General features: G+C 36.5%; 1 protein-coding gene and 4 non-coding genes across 5 annotated transcripts in view; 4 read left to right on the forward strand and 1 right to left on the reverse strand.

Moving 5' to 3' along the window:
• LOC105084135 (histone H2A type 1-J-like) overlaps window positions 1-13,700 on the forward strand; it is a 37,348-nt gene that overhangs the window by 20,883 nt on the left and 2,765 nt on the right. The gene's annotated exons all lie outside the window — the stretch shown is intronic.
• TRNAV-CAC (transfer RNA valine (anticodon CAC)) lies at window positions 263-335 on the forward strand. Its single transcript has one exon. It is a non-coding gene; the product is annotated as a tRNA-Val (tRNA).
• Window positions 1,762-1,843, forward strand: TRNAS-CGA (transfer RNA serine (anticodon CGA)). Its single transcript has one exon. It is a non-coding gene; the product is annotated as a tRNA-Ser (tRNA).
• TRNAR-ACG (transfer RNA arginine (anticodon ACG)) lies at window positions 3,250-3,322 on the forward strand. The gene has a single exon. It is a non-coding gene; the product is annotated as a tRNA-Arg (tRNA).
• TRNAL-UAA (transfer RNA leucine (anticodon UAA)) lies at window positions 7,280-7,362 on the reverse strand. The gene has a single exon. It is a non-coding gene; the product is annotated as a tRNA-Leu (tRNA).

Below are 13,700 nucleotides of genomic sequence, written 5' to 3' on the forward strand. Positions count from 1 at the left end.
AACAAAAAGCCTGATATCTTTAATTCGCCCAAAAACTCTCCAGGATGCTGCCTTAGTTTTCCACTCCTGGAATTTATTCAAGAAATTGGGTTATGGAGGGGGTTTTTCCTTCATAAATAGAAAAAAAAAGGGAGAGAAATGCACTACCACAATGAATATTTCGTAAAGAGTCATGAAGTTAGGGGTAGGGGTAGGGGTAGTGTAGGGCGCTACAGGCAAAGTGTCCTCCGTTATGTAAGGGCGGGAAAAAGAGTCACAAGACGTTTCCGTAGTGTAGTGGTTATCACGTTCGCTTCACACGCGAAAGGTCCCCGGTTCGAAACCGGGCGGAAACACACTTTTTTTTTTTTTTTTCTAATTTCAGCAACTTCAAGTTGCTTATATTTACAAATAACAAAACTTCCAAATCGTCACACTTGCTCTTTGTTTGAAAACAGAAATTGTCCTGAGAGTCCCGCGCTGATGCGTGATTTCGCTGTTCACAAGAGGCAGCTTTTCCTCTCCCTTCTCTCCTCTGCTGGGTTCCCTCAGGGCCTTTGAGGGTCCCCGGGAAAAGTATTAGAAGAAGGGGAGAGGAAATGGTTGCTCTCTTTGGAATTTGGATTTCTACCAAAAGAGACTTCACCAGAAACCGACCCTGAGGGCCCCTTATCTTGGACCCGATCTGCAGCAGAAAAGTCTCCCAGACTCGATCAGCTTCTTCTGGGGCTCCAGGTGTGGCCTCCTTTAGAGTACTGCTGAGTTCCATAAAGAACTCTACTCACCATTCTAGAAGAGAGCTCTGGAAGAAATTTTTTCTCCTCCACTTCCTCGTTTATAGCGTTTTCTTGACCTTTTATTTAATTTTTAATAGGTAGTATCTAAAGTCTAAAGTGACATGCAGTAATCTCCCTCCTGTTCCCAGATAATTCCATCGCCTTAGTCTCCTGCCCCTCAACTGGGTACTGTTGTCATGAGCTTACTGATTATTCTTGAGAGGTTTTGTTTGTTTATTTGTTTGTTGTCAAATGCATATATAATCTAACACAAATATATCTCCAATAGTAGTATTCTATAGAGACTGATGTGAACTTTGCTTTTATTTTATATTGTATGTATGTACATAGTGATCTTTATCATTTTGTTTGAAATACACATAGCACTCCATTACGTAGTTATGCCATAATTTATCTAATTAAATAACTGTGACTAATTAGGTTTGTCTCAGTCTTACAATTAATACTGCAGAGAATAAGCTTGAACACAATATAATCTCTCATGTGTTCAAGTCTCTTTTACATTTGTGGAAATGCTGTACAAAGAGTATATGCGTTTGAAACGTTGATAGATCCTGCCAAATTGTCCTCCATAGCAGCAAGTCATGGTATATTTGTCTGTGGGGAACACAAATGAGTAGAATTGCAAGCACGCTGAACGCAACCCTTACTTCATTCTCTGCCAAGTATGAAGCAAAACCAGGCAATCCATGAAGACGGTAGAAACTTTTTGAAAATCAAGGATTATTGTGATGCTGGAATCTTGCCTTTTCTCAAAGAGGTGAGACTTCGCAGCCTGGAGCCTAGCAGAATGGGAACCAGTTGGATGAGGCTGGGAAGGAGCTGAGTGGAGAGATCTGATGAAGGGGCTTAGGGAGTGATCTCCTTTTGCATACTGTTGGAAGTAAACATGTCAAATAAACAAGAGTGGCCAGAATAGTTAGGATTATTAATCAGGGCCCTGTGCGGATGTGCTTTTCAAGGCTTAAAGAGAGCTGGGGATTAAGCTGTGATGGCCGAGTGGTTAAGGCGTTGGACTCGAAATCCAATGGGGTTTCCCCGCGCAGGTTCAAATCCTGCTCACAGCGTATGCCAGTGCGTTCCCAAACAAGGTAACTCTCTTACTGTGGACTCCAGCTCCTCATCTTATTCCACAAGCTGAGAAACTGAGAAGGCAGCTTCTCGTAATAAAGTATTTCGGCTCTTACATTCTCTTCCAAACTGGTTGGGCTCTTGTGAATCCTTTGAGCGCAGGGGCGGTGCTTACTTCAGCCCCACTAGCTACAGTCTGTCCGCACTACGCGGGTAGTCGGAGACTTAGTGAATTCTTAAAACAGCTGCTTGTTTTGTATTGAGTGTGTTCAATCTAAACACAGCGGCAGATTCCAATGACAAAGAGAAACAGGAAATTTTGTTTTTAAAAATCTGTAATAAAATTCACCATTCTGATAATAGAAATGCAGGCAGCTTCCTTAAAGAGTTCTCCGGTATTTTAAAACAAATAAACAAAAAACGGGCTGGCGGGAACCTTATAGGTCTAGGATCATAAATATCCATTTGTTTGTGTGTGTGTGAGAGAGAGAGAGAGAGAGGGAGAGAGCGCCAGCGAGCTCCAAGGACTATTCAAAACATTGTACTGTAGAAATGAAGAAACTGGGGCAAAGGGAGATATACAACTTGGGCCAAGGCAGTAAATCTAATGGGGAAAAAACCAGAGAAAGTCTGCGGGCACTGCGGCTGCACTCGAACCCAAACTGCTGTATTTCTCTCTCTTAAAGGACCACCCTCACTTACTTTTGTATTTCCACGTGCATATTTCGCCTACATTGAGCCCTTCAATATAGCTAGCCAATTTATGTAATGATGACAGGTATACTTAAATTTTATAATTATATTAACTCTGAACTTCATAGTTCCTATATGAGTTTGGTTCTTAAAGTGTTTACCTTCACCTAATTTGGAAGAGTGGGTGCTTCAGAATGTCTTTTGCCGCATAGTCTGAAATTTTTTCCTCTGTAAAGAGTTTTGGCTCTTTGGAGAGTGAGATGGAAAACATATAATACCTCAAGAATGTGTTTTATTCTACCTTCTCTTTCACTATATCAAAACTGAAAATTAAACGGATCACTAATTATTGATGCATACACAGCATCAGTATCTAAGGACATAAGAAAAATGAAATGGCTTGATGAATGGACAAATGAGCAGTCTAAATAAATTAATAAAGCGTTCACAAGCAGTAACAATAGAAACTAGCATGCACATAAATGAAAAAATGCTAACTACAGTCATTCTATCACATGATGCTCCAAGGCAGAAAATTCTTTCATAAATATAAATATTTTAAGGAATGTACACACAAACTGACCCCTAAGATAATCAGATTTACCAGAATCCACAGATTTTCTTGTTCAACTAAATTGTCAGTACAATGAAGCAACAGTTTTCTCAATGATTCTAGTGAATAATGAATAATACAGCTCTAAAGAAGAGGGGGCCAGTGGCGCAATGGATAACGCGTCTGACTACGGATCAGAAGATTCTAGGTTCGACTCCTGGCTGGCTCGAGTTCCCATTCCTTTTTGGGGGGTGATTCTATTACCAATTTTAACAACATAGAATTGTTTGTTTGTTTGATGAGAGGGAGGTAATTAGGTTTATTTATTTATTTATATTTGGAGGCGGTACTGGGAATTGAAACCAGGACCTCGTGCTCGGTGAACATGCGCTCTACCACTTAAGTTATACCCTCCCCCACAAAACGTAAATTCTTAGTCAATTTTGGCTGTCTATTAAGTCTGAACGGATACTCAAAGCACCTCTCTTCTGAAAAGTCCTTTTTATCTCGTTTCTTTTACTGATACTGAGAAGGGGAGTTGAAAGATCTTTGAAAACACAACTTTAAAACTTAAATACAGAATATTATTTGGCCATAAAAAAGAATGAATTTCTGATACATGCTACAACATGAGCGAGCCTTGAAAACATCATGCTAAATGAAAGAAGCTAGACACAAAAAGCCTCACCTCTAAAGACTGAGACTACGAAACTGTTTAGACTTGTAAGGAATCCTACACAAATTTAAACCTACAAGAAGAGGGCGAGGGTAAAAAGAGAAACAAGGAAATTAGCAATTTGAGGGGGGAGGTGTCTCTTGAAACAGCTGGATCTCCTTTCCAGGTGTTTCTGGGCGTGGCTTCAGACTCTTGGGGAGGAGTGGAGGAACCTGGCAAGGAAATCAAGGTGAATCTGGGAAAAGGAACACAAACACGCAAAGGAGACTTTCATTTATGGGTATTCATGTATTTATCTTATTTATTGACTCTAGACGATGTGTGCTGAAAGGGTTCTGAGAATAAAAAGAATGAACCTGCCACCACTTATCTAGACCTCGTTTGATACACTGTCTGCTGGGCTATTAGCAAATTAAAAGGGAAGCCAGGTGAGGAGGGAAGAATTGTCTTAACGATTTGGAACTTCCTGATGCAAAGGTTTCTCAAATTTTAGCAGGAGAATCGCTAGGAAGGAGCGTTAAGCCCAGGTTTCTAGACTCACCCCCACCCCGAGATTCCATATTGGTTCTAGGGTGCAGCCCATGAATTCTTAGCAAAGTGATGCTTCTGTTGCTGTTCCACCGACCATACTTTAAGTAGCACTGAACTAGAACGTTGTATTTTATTAACCACTTTTTCCAGCTGACACCAACAGGGAACTTCCCCGTTGAAGAAAAAAAAAAAAAATAGAGCTTTTATATGGCGCCACTCACAACTCCAGTATTATTCCACTAGGCTTTAACCAACCGAAATACAGGCCTTTTCTACTCTCAAGATTTTTGAATTGGTTCTCTCTTTTATCAACATGTAAGTTTCATTGAATACTTTTTTCTTAATTTTTGGTGGTGGTGGTGGTGGCTTGTTTTAGAAAGAAGTCAGTTTCAACCTCCCCCTCAAACAAACAAAAAGACTTCTGATATAATAATCAAATCACTCTTGCACCTGAAGGAGGAAACTTAGGCTTTTCCAAACATCTGCATGTTGGAAACTCCTATCTCCCCACCAAACAATCTACAGAGATTATATTGTGAAGAGAGAATTTTTTCCTTTACCCCAGAATGTTGTAGATGTGCTGTGTCCAAAACGATAACCATTAGCATATTTCTAAAATGTAATTCAAAAAAAAAGAGAATGAAGTATTTCATTAATTTTTTTTCTTGATTACATGTTGAAACGATAATATTTAGGGTTAAAACATTAACCCCAAATATTATTCATTCTACTTGTTTATTTCTACTTCTTAAAATATGGCAGCTAGAAAAATTAACTTGTTTTATGATATTATTTGTTAACTCTCACATCTTGTGATTATTGATTTAGTAATATCAGTGATGTGTGATCAGTTTGCCAGGAATATGGTTCTTTTGAGCAGACTCCATGGCAGTGTCACAGTCCAAAGAATTTACATTTTTTACTTTAAAAAATATGAGTATTCTTCTCTAAAAGCAATTCCTAGTGGGTAAAAATGAAAATTTTCTCATACTGTATTTCTTTACTTGCTTTTCTTTTTCTATTCGAGAGGATTCTGTGGTTTGGCTGGTTAAAGAGCCTGCTTAGTAAACAGAAGATCCTGGCTTGCAATTTCGTGGGTCTCTCTCTGCAGGCTTTATAATTTTGAAAAGTGTTAACCCTCATTTCATTAAACACAGTTTGGGGAATTTATCCTTGACAAAACCTGTTGTTGTTCAATTGTTATATGATGTGGCAAACTAAGAGCCTGCTGTTTATAGATGTGGTTTCTGAAGGTGGTAAGCAATGGGAGTTTTAAAACAAGAGAGGGGGAAACTGGATGGACTATGCAAAATGTTGCATGAAAAAAATCATTCCACACATGGCATGACTGAAGCACCAAAAACTATTACTTGGACACCAAGCAATTCAGAATTCTCATCTGATGACAATGCTTGTCTCATATGCAACGAGATTATCAGTGATTTTCTTTGCATTCATTAGATATTTTGTCTTTAATCTATGACTTTACCATTTGAGAGTTTGCAATAAGAGCTCCAGCCATTACTGGAAACCTCTGTTTTTTATCTTGTATGATCCCCACAACTGGTCTTAATTCTTTTTTGCATCCTGGACTATTTACCACATATGATGATGTGATGTTCAATAAGTATTTGTGAATGGAACAATGAATAGCCAATTTCTTTTCCCTACTATTGTGAAAGTCAGTAGAATGGAGCTGGACACTGGAGACTCTGAGGGCTGAAGGAGCTCCTAGAACCAGAAAGCAAAACTCTTTTTCCCCTACCATGTCCTCCTGCACCCTCTACTAATAAAATTTCAGTGCCAGCTGGCAGAAGAAAATAAATATTTAAAAGGCCCGGATCCCATTTCAAAAAGCAGTCTAAAGGGGTGAATTTGGGGCTGAGAGGTGTATTAGAAAAAAACTGTTTTTCCTCCTGTCAGTCTCCTTTACTAGTTATACAGAACACTTTACCACTAGCTGGGTGCCCTATAGTTTAACTCAATTCAGACACCATCTATGTGGAAATAGCATCAGATCTCACAGGTTAAGGGCTCAGTCCCATAAGACTTCCACTTTGGATACCAACCCAAAATACTAGGTCCACAGGTTACCCACATACATGAACAGATGAGACATTTCAATAGATTGTTGGAAACTAAAAGTCAAATAAGTATGCTAAATGTTTTTTAAAACACACTCATAGGTGAGAGGAGGGTATAGCTCAGTGGTAGAGCATCAATCCCCGGTACCTCCATTAAAAATAAATAAATAAAACGAATAACCCCTCCAAAAAAACAAACAAAAAACAAAAACGCACTCATAGTAACAGATAAAAAAAAAAAAACCCTTTAATAAGCTAACTAGTAGACTCTGTAAAGCTCAGAAAAGAAGGGATAAACTTGAAGGTAGGTCTAGAAACTACCCAAGTTGAGACACCTCAGTTAAAAAAAAAAAAAAAGATTAAAAAAGAGTACTGAAGAGTTGTTGATTAATATATTTGTCAGAAAAAAATATTTGACGAGATAGTGGCCAAGTACTTTCCCAAGATAATGAAGTGAAGGTATCCCCCACTTTTCAAAAGTTCACTTTTGCTGCTACTTCATTTTTAGAAAAAGACCTACATTAGAACCTGTTTTGCTAAAGGAAATAAATCCAGAGAGGAATTTCGCTTTTATGAAGGCGATAAATGAAGGTAATGCTGGGGATAAAGTAAAATCATATAAAATGCTCATGTATTTCAAATACAGGAAGAAAGAGTTAAAAAGAAATGAACGAAGAACGAAAGGAACACTTAAAAAACAAATAATAAAACAATACATTTTGATAGAAATAAGTCCATATTTACATGGTATGTAAATTATCTAAATCCACCGATTACAGACAGTCTGTCAGATTGGTTAAAAAAAAGATTCAAAGCCAACTGTATGCCGGAATATTTCCCAACTTTGCTCAATGAATTTTCATTTTCTGGTAAAATACACGGTAAAGAAACCCTCTACCGGGAGTGGGGTTCGAACCCACGCGGACATGCGTCCATTGGATCTTAAGTCCAACGCCTTAACCACTCGGCCATCCCGGTGGTGGGCGTAGAAGTCTACAAGTCAAGTATTACAGTAGTAAAATTAATTATATTTGCTAGTCCCTAGAAAATTATGAATAGTTTTTAACCCATGAAATATGGGTCCAGGTGTTAAAGAAAGGAAATGAATCCCTGTAATGCTTCTTGGTAAAAAAATATATATATATATTGAAAATTCATTTTCAAAAATTATTATCTAATCATTTGTTTGTGACACACATTATAACCAGAGGTTAAGGAACCACTGAACCATTCCTGATCTTATGGACTTGCTTTAAAATGAGGAATACTATGACCTCAAAAAAGCATGTGATGCTACAGGAATACACACTCACATTTCCAGACCCAACTCATTTTGTCACTACTTATGCTCATAAGATGACACTTCTTTTAGATCTAGAAAGAAAAATCAAAGAGGAAAGAAAGTAGAGTAATAGAAGTGGGGAGAATGCAGACCCATGACCCATGTCTCACAACTCTACAAAGATAGTATCCATACGTTTTATTACTCTTTAGAGAACATTGTTTTGTCTGCTGAATATAAGACCCATTCCAAACCCATTGAATCTGACTGTCCAGGTAAGAGCTTCAGGTCTAGAACCAGAGGATAGTTAATATTAAGACAAGTTCTTCTTGAAGTAAGTTTGGAAAACCCTAATGCAAATATATGGAGTTTGGAATTTGAACACGACACTGGTTTTAATAAGGAAGTATTTTGATCAAGAGTTCTAACTACCCACTAATGAAATTTCTTTCCTGATGATGTATCATATGCTATGCACTGAGTCAAGTGCATATAATATACCAAGTCAGTGAGACCCTGTCAGACACTAGAGGGATAAGGTAGTGGATTGTTTAAGAATTCATTAAAGCAAGTTCCAGATAAGTATTTGGGGAGCTGTGTTGAAAGTCTGTGAAGGCTTCTGGAACCAGAGATGAAATTAAATCCTGAAGTAGGTTTTAAAACAGAATTAATTTATAAACACCCTAAAACACCTACAGTGAGCCATCAAAATAAATAACCATCCCTTTGTATCTCATCTGCAGGGATTGGTTCCAGGAAGCCCTGCAGATACCAAAATCTGAGGCTGATCAAGTTGGCCCTTCCTATGTTCATATGTATCCCATATGATAATATGAGATGAAATGAGAGGGTTGTGTCAGCTGTACCATACAACTTCAGAAGGTCCAAGGAAAACTCTCTTCAAGCTTCAAATCATTGATATAGAAGGATTCCAGCCCTTATTGGCAATACACAATGTTTACTAAGTTAAAAACATAAACAAAAAAACCAATGTCCTCCACTGCCTGATAAAACAAGGAGAAATGAAAGTGTCGTTCACTTCATTGGTTCATCCAGCTCTGAGTTCTGTTTCTGGTCTCTTATATACTCTGTACTAGTGAACAAAGACATAGTCTGAGAGATTCTTGCCTTTGCATATTGAGGGAAGTCCAGGCCTGTCAGAGCTTGGGTAAGAGTTGAATTGGGAGGAATGAGTGCAAGAAAGGTCATATCAGAGAAAGGAGTACCCAATCATTGATATAAACAAGAGTTTCTGTATTATTCTATTATTGTGATTCTTTTTTGGTCAATATTTTTATTGAGGTATCATTGACATATGACATTATATTAGTTTCAGGTATAAAAGGTAATGATTCAATATTTGTACATATTGCAAAATGATCACTACAGTAAGTCTAGTTAACATCCATCACCATACATTGTTACATTTTTCTCCTTGGGTTGAGAATTTTAAGATCTATTCTCTTAGCAACTTTCAAATATGCAATACAGTATTATTAACTATGCTCACCATGCTGTATCTTACATCCTCATGTCTTATTTTCATCATATATTCATCCATTGATGGACACTTAGGTTGTTTCCATGCCTTGGCTATTGTAAACAATGTTGCAGTGAACATAAGGGTACACACATCTTTTTGACTTAGTGTTCTTTTTTTCTTGGATAATTACCCAGAAGTGGAATTGCTGGATCATATGGTAGTTCTGTTTTAAACTTTCTGAGGAACATTCCGTGATGGCTGCATTAATTTGTATTCCTACCAACAATGTACAAGTGTTCCCTTTTCTTCACATCCTCAACAACACTTGTTATTTCTTGTCTTTTTGATAATAGCCATTCTAACAGATGTGAGGTTATACTTCATTTTGGTTTTGATTTGCATTTCCCTTATGACTAGTGATGTTGAGCATCTTTTCCTGTACCTATTGGCCATCTGTATGCCTTCTTTGGGAAAATGTCCATTAGATCCTCTTCCTATTATAAAATGGGATTGTTTGGTTTTTTGCTATTTAGTTGTATGAGTTCTTTATATATTTTGGATATTAACCCCTTATCAGATAAACAGTTTGGAAATATTTTCTCCCTTTTCATATTGTTGATGGTTTCCTTTGCTGTGCAAAAGGTTTTTAGTTTGGTGTAGTACCACTTGTTTATTTTTCCTTTGATTGCCTCTATTATTGTGATTCTTAGCATAAAGTAAAATCATCCGTAGAATTTATAAAATATACTTATGAGAGAGTGACAGATAAGAATTAATAGAAATACATGTAGAAAAATATCTTTATGCCCTAAAGGATAGAAAAGAACTTAAAAATAACTTAAAGGCATAAACTGTAAAGCAAAATATTGGTATATTTTACTTCATCCAAATCAAAGATATGTTCAATGAAGGCCACAATAGAAGCATAGATAGACAGGTATGACAAAAGTAGAAGATATTTGGAACATTTAAAAATGACAACTTAATTTATATTATCTAATAAGAAGCCATGAAAATCAGTAAATTCAGAAAGGCCAGAAGGGTCTCCACTGGCCCATAAAGGGATCAAACCCATGACCTTGGCATTATTAGCACTACACTCCAACCAATTGAGCTAACCAACTACCCTGCATGTATGGCTCTTCACATGAAATAGTAAAAATTTCATATTCTTATGCCTGTTTAACACCAAATGCTATTCCAACAAATTGGACAACCTAGAAGAAATAGATTCTGAGAAACCTACAACCTATCAAGACTGAATCGTGATGAAATGGAAAATCTGAATAGACCCATTTCTACCAAGATTGAATCAATAATTAAAAACCTCTCAACAAAGGTCTGGAGACAGAAGGCTTCACCGATAAATTCTTCCCAACATTCAAAGAAGAATTAAGATCAGTCCTCAAACTCGTCCAAAAAGTTGTAGAGGGGGAAACTCTTCTAAACACATTTTACCAGGCCAGCATTACCCTAATACCAAACCAAGAGAAGGATGCCACAGAAACAAACAAACAAAAAAAATCACAGGCAAGTATCCCAGGTAAACATAGATGCAAAAGTTCTCAACAAAATATTAACAAACCAAATGCATCAAAGGGATCATACACCATAATCAAGTGGGATTTAGTCTAGGGATGCAATGCTGGTTCAACATCTGCAAATCAGTCAGTGTGATACACCACATTAACAAAATTGAGGATAAAAAAATCATAAGATCATCTCAATAGATTCAGCAAAACCATTTGACAAATTCAACGTCCGTTTATGATAAAATGGATATAGAGGAAACATACCTCAACATAATAAAGGCCACATATGACAAGCTCACAGCTAAAATCATACTCATTGATAAAAAGCTGAAAGCTTTTCATTTAAGATCAGGAACAAGACAGCAATGTCCACTCTCCCCACTTTTATTCAACATAGTATTGGGAGTCCCAGCTAGAGTAATTAGACAAGAAAAAGAAATAAAATCATCAAAATTGGAAAGGAAAAAATAAAACTGTCACCATTTGTAGATGACATAATATTATATATAGAAATATATATAGATATTACATATAGAAAACCCTGAAGACTCCATCAAAAAATTGTTACAACTAATAAATAAATAATGTAAAATTACAGGATACCAAATCAATACACAAAAATCAGTTGCATTTCTTTACACTAATAACAAGCTATCAGAAAGAGAAATTAAGAAAACAATCTCATTTACAATTGTATCAAAAAATAAAATTCCTAGGAATGAATTTAACCAAGGAGGTGAAAGATCTGTATATTGAAAACTATAAGAAATTAATAAAAAGAAATTGTAGAAGACATAAATAAATGGAAAGATATTCTGTGTTCATGGATTAGAAGAATTAATATTGTTTAAAAATATCCATACTACCCAAATCAATCTACAGATTCAATTCAATCCCTATCAAAACTTCAATGGCTTTTTCCACAGAAATAGAACAAGCCATCCTAAAATTTGTATGCAACCATGAAACATCCCAAATAACAAAAGCAATCGTGAGAAAGAAAAATAAAGGTGGAGGCATCATGCTTCCTGATTTCAAACTCTAACCCTAAGCTATAGTAATTAAAATAGTATGGTATTGGCAGAAAAACAGATACGTACATCAATGAAACAGAATAGAGATCTTAGGGACAAATCTGCATGTAAATGGTCAACTAACTTATGACAAAGCAGGCAAGAATATACAATAGAATCTCTTCAGTAAATGGTGAGGAAGCCAGACAGCCACATGCAAAAGAATGTAAGTAGACCACTGCCTTACACTATACAAAAAAATTAACTCAAAATAATTAGAGATTTGAATGTAAGACCTAAAACCATACAAATCCTAGAAGAAAACATAAATAATAAGCTTCTTGACATAGGTCTTGGTGATGACTTTTTTTGAATCTGTCACCAAAAGGAAAAGAAACAAAAACAAAAATAAACAAGTGAGACTACATCAAACTGAAAATCTTCTGCACAGCAAAGGAAACCATCAACAAAATAAGAAAGTGACGTATGGAATGGGAAAAAAAATATTTGCAAACTATATATCTGATAAGGGGCCAATATGTAAAATATAAAAAGAATCCATGCAACTCAATAGTGAAAAATCAAACAATCCCATTTTGCAATGGGCAGAGGATCTGACCAGACATTTTTCCAAAGAAGACATAAGTATGGCCAACAGATACATGAAAAGATGCTCAACATCCCTAGTCATCAGGAAAATTCAAGTCAAAACCAAAATGAGATATAACCTCACACCTATTAAAATAGCTATTATCAAAAAGACAGGAAATAACAAGTGTTGCTGAGGATGTGGAGAAAAGGGAACACTTGTACACAGTTGGTAGGAATACAAATTGATGCAGCCACCATGCAAAACAGTACGGAAGTTCATCAGAAGGTTAAAAACAGAATTACCATATGATTCAGCAATCCCACTTCTAGGTATTTATCCAAGAAAATGAAAACACTAAGTCGAAAAGATGTTTGCACCCCTATGTTCATTGCAGCATTATTTACACTAGCCAAGACATGGAAACAACCTAGGTGTCCATCAGTGGATGAATGGATATAGAAAATGAGATATAGATAGAGATATATAGTGCAATATATATGTAAAGTGTACATACATAATACAGAAAACGTGATATATGGTGTAATATTATATACAGCCATAAGAAAGAATGAAGTCTTGCCATTTATGACAACATGGATGGAACTTGAGGGCATTCTGCTAAATGAAATAAGTCAGACAGAGAAAGAAAAATACTGTATGATGTCACCTACACGTGGAAAAAAACAATAACAAAACAAACAGACTGGGGGGCAGGATATAGGTCAGTGGTAGAGTGCATGTCTAGCATTCACAAGGGTCTAAGTTCAATCGCCAGCACCTCTATCAAAAAAAAAAAAAAAGTAAATAAATAAACCTACACTCCCCACCAACAAAAAATTAAAATAAAATAAATACTTTAAAACAAACAAAAAAGCTCGTAGATAGAGAGAACGAATTTTTTTAAACGAGGAAATCTTTCTTCTTTTTTCAAAGGAGACTTTTTTGTTTAGCCAATTTTAACTACGACCAAGTAACATTGTTTCTTCAAGTTTTTCTTCATGCTCCATTTCCCCTTTCTGAACTCCAGCAAAAAGAAAAAGATAAGGCGAAAACTTGGTCTCCAGATGAAACAAACTTCACTGCTCAGGTAGAAAACAAGACTTTCTCAAACTTGACGACTCTGCCCTGAGAAAACACAGAGGAACATTCACAAGAGTCTTCCTTCTTTCTACCACAGAAAGGATCTGGAAGAAGGTTTTCAGTTTAACTTCCAAATAGACAGATTATGAAATAGACCCTCCAGCAGGAATAGCTGGTGGATTTGGTCCCAGCTCCTCTTCAGACCAGGAAAGAAGGAAATCTCTGCAGATCTGCCTTGTGGGTTTCTAAGGACTAGGAGATGCCCATTTTCTGTGCTCCACCGAGAACGTCCAGCAGTGTGAATATTTGCTGCTTGGATTTGCCATTTTATGAT

Source organism: Camelus bactrianus, chromosome 20 (genome assembly GCF_048773025.1).
Source record: "Camelus bactrianus isolate YW-2024 breed Bactrian camel chromosome 20, ASM4877302v1, whole genome shotgun sequence".
In the NCBI taxonomy this organism is placed as follows: domain Eukaryota; kingdom Metazoa; phylum Chordata; class Mammalia; order Artiodactyla; family Camelidae; genus Camelus; species Camelus bactrianus.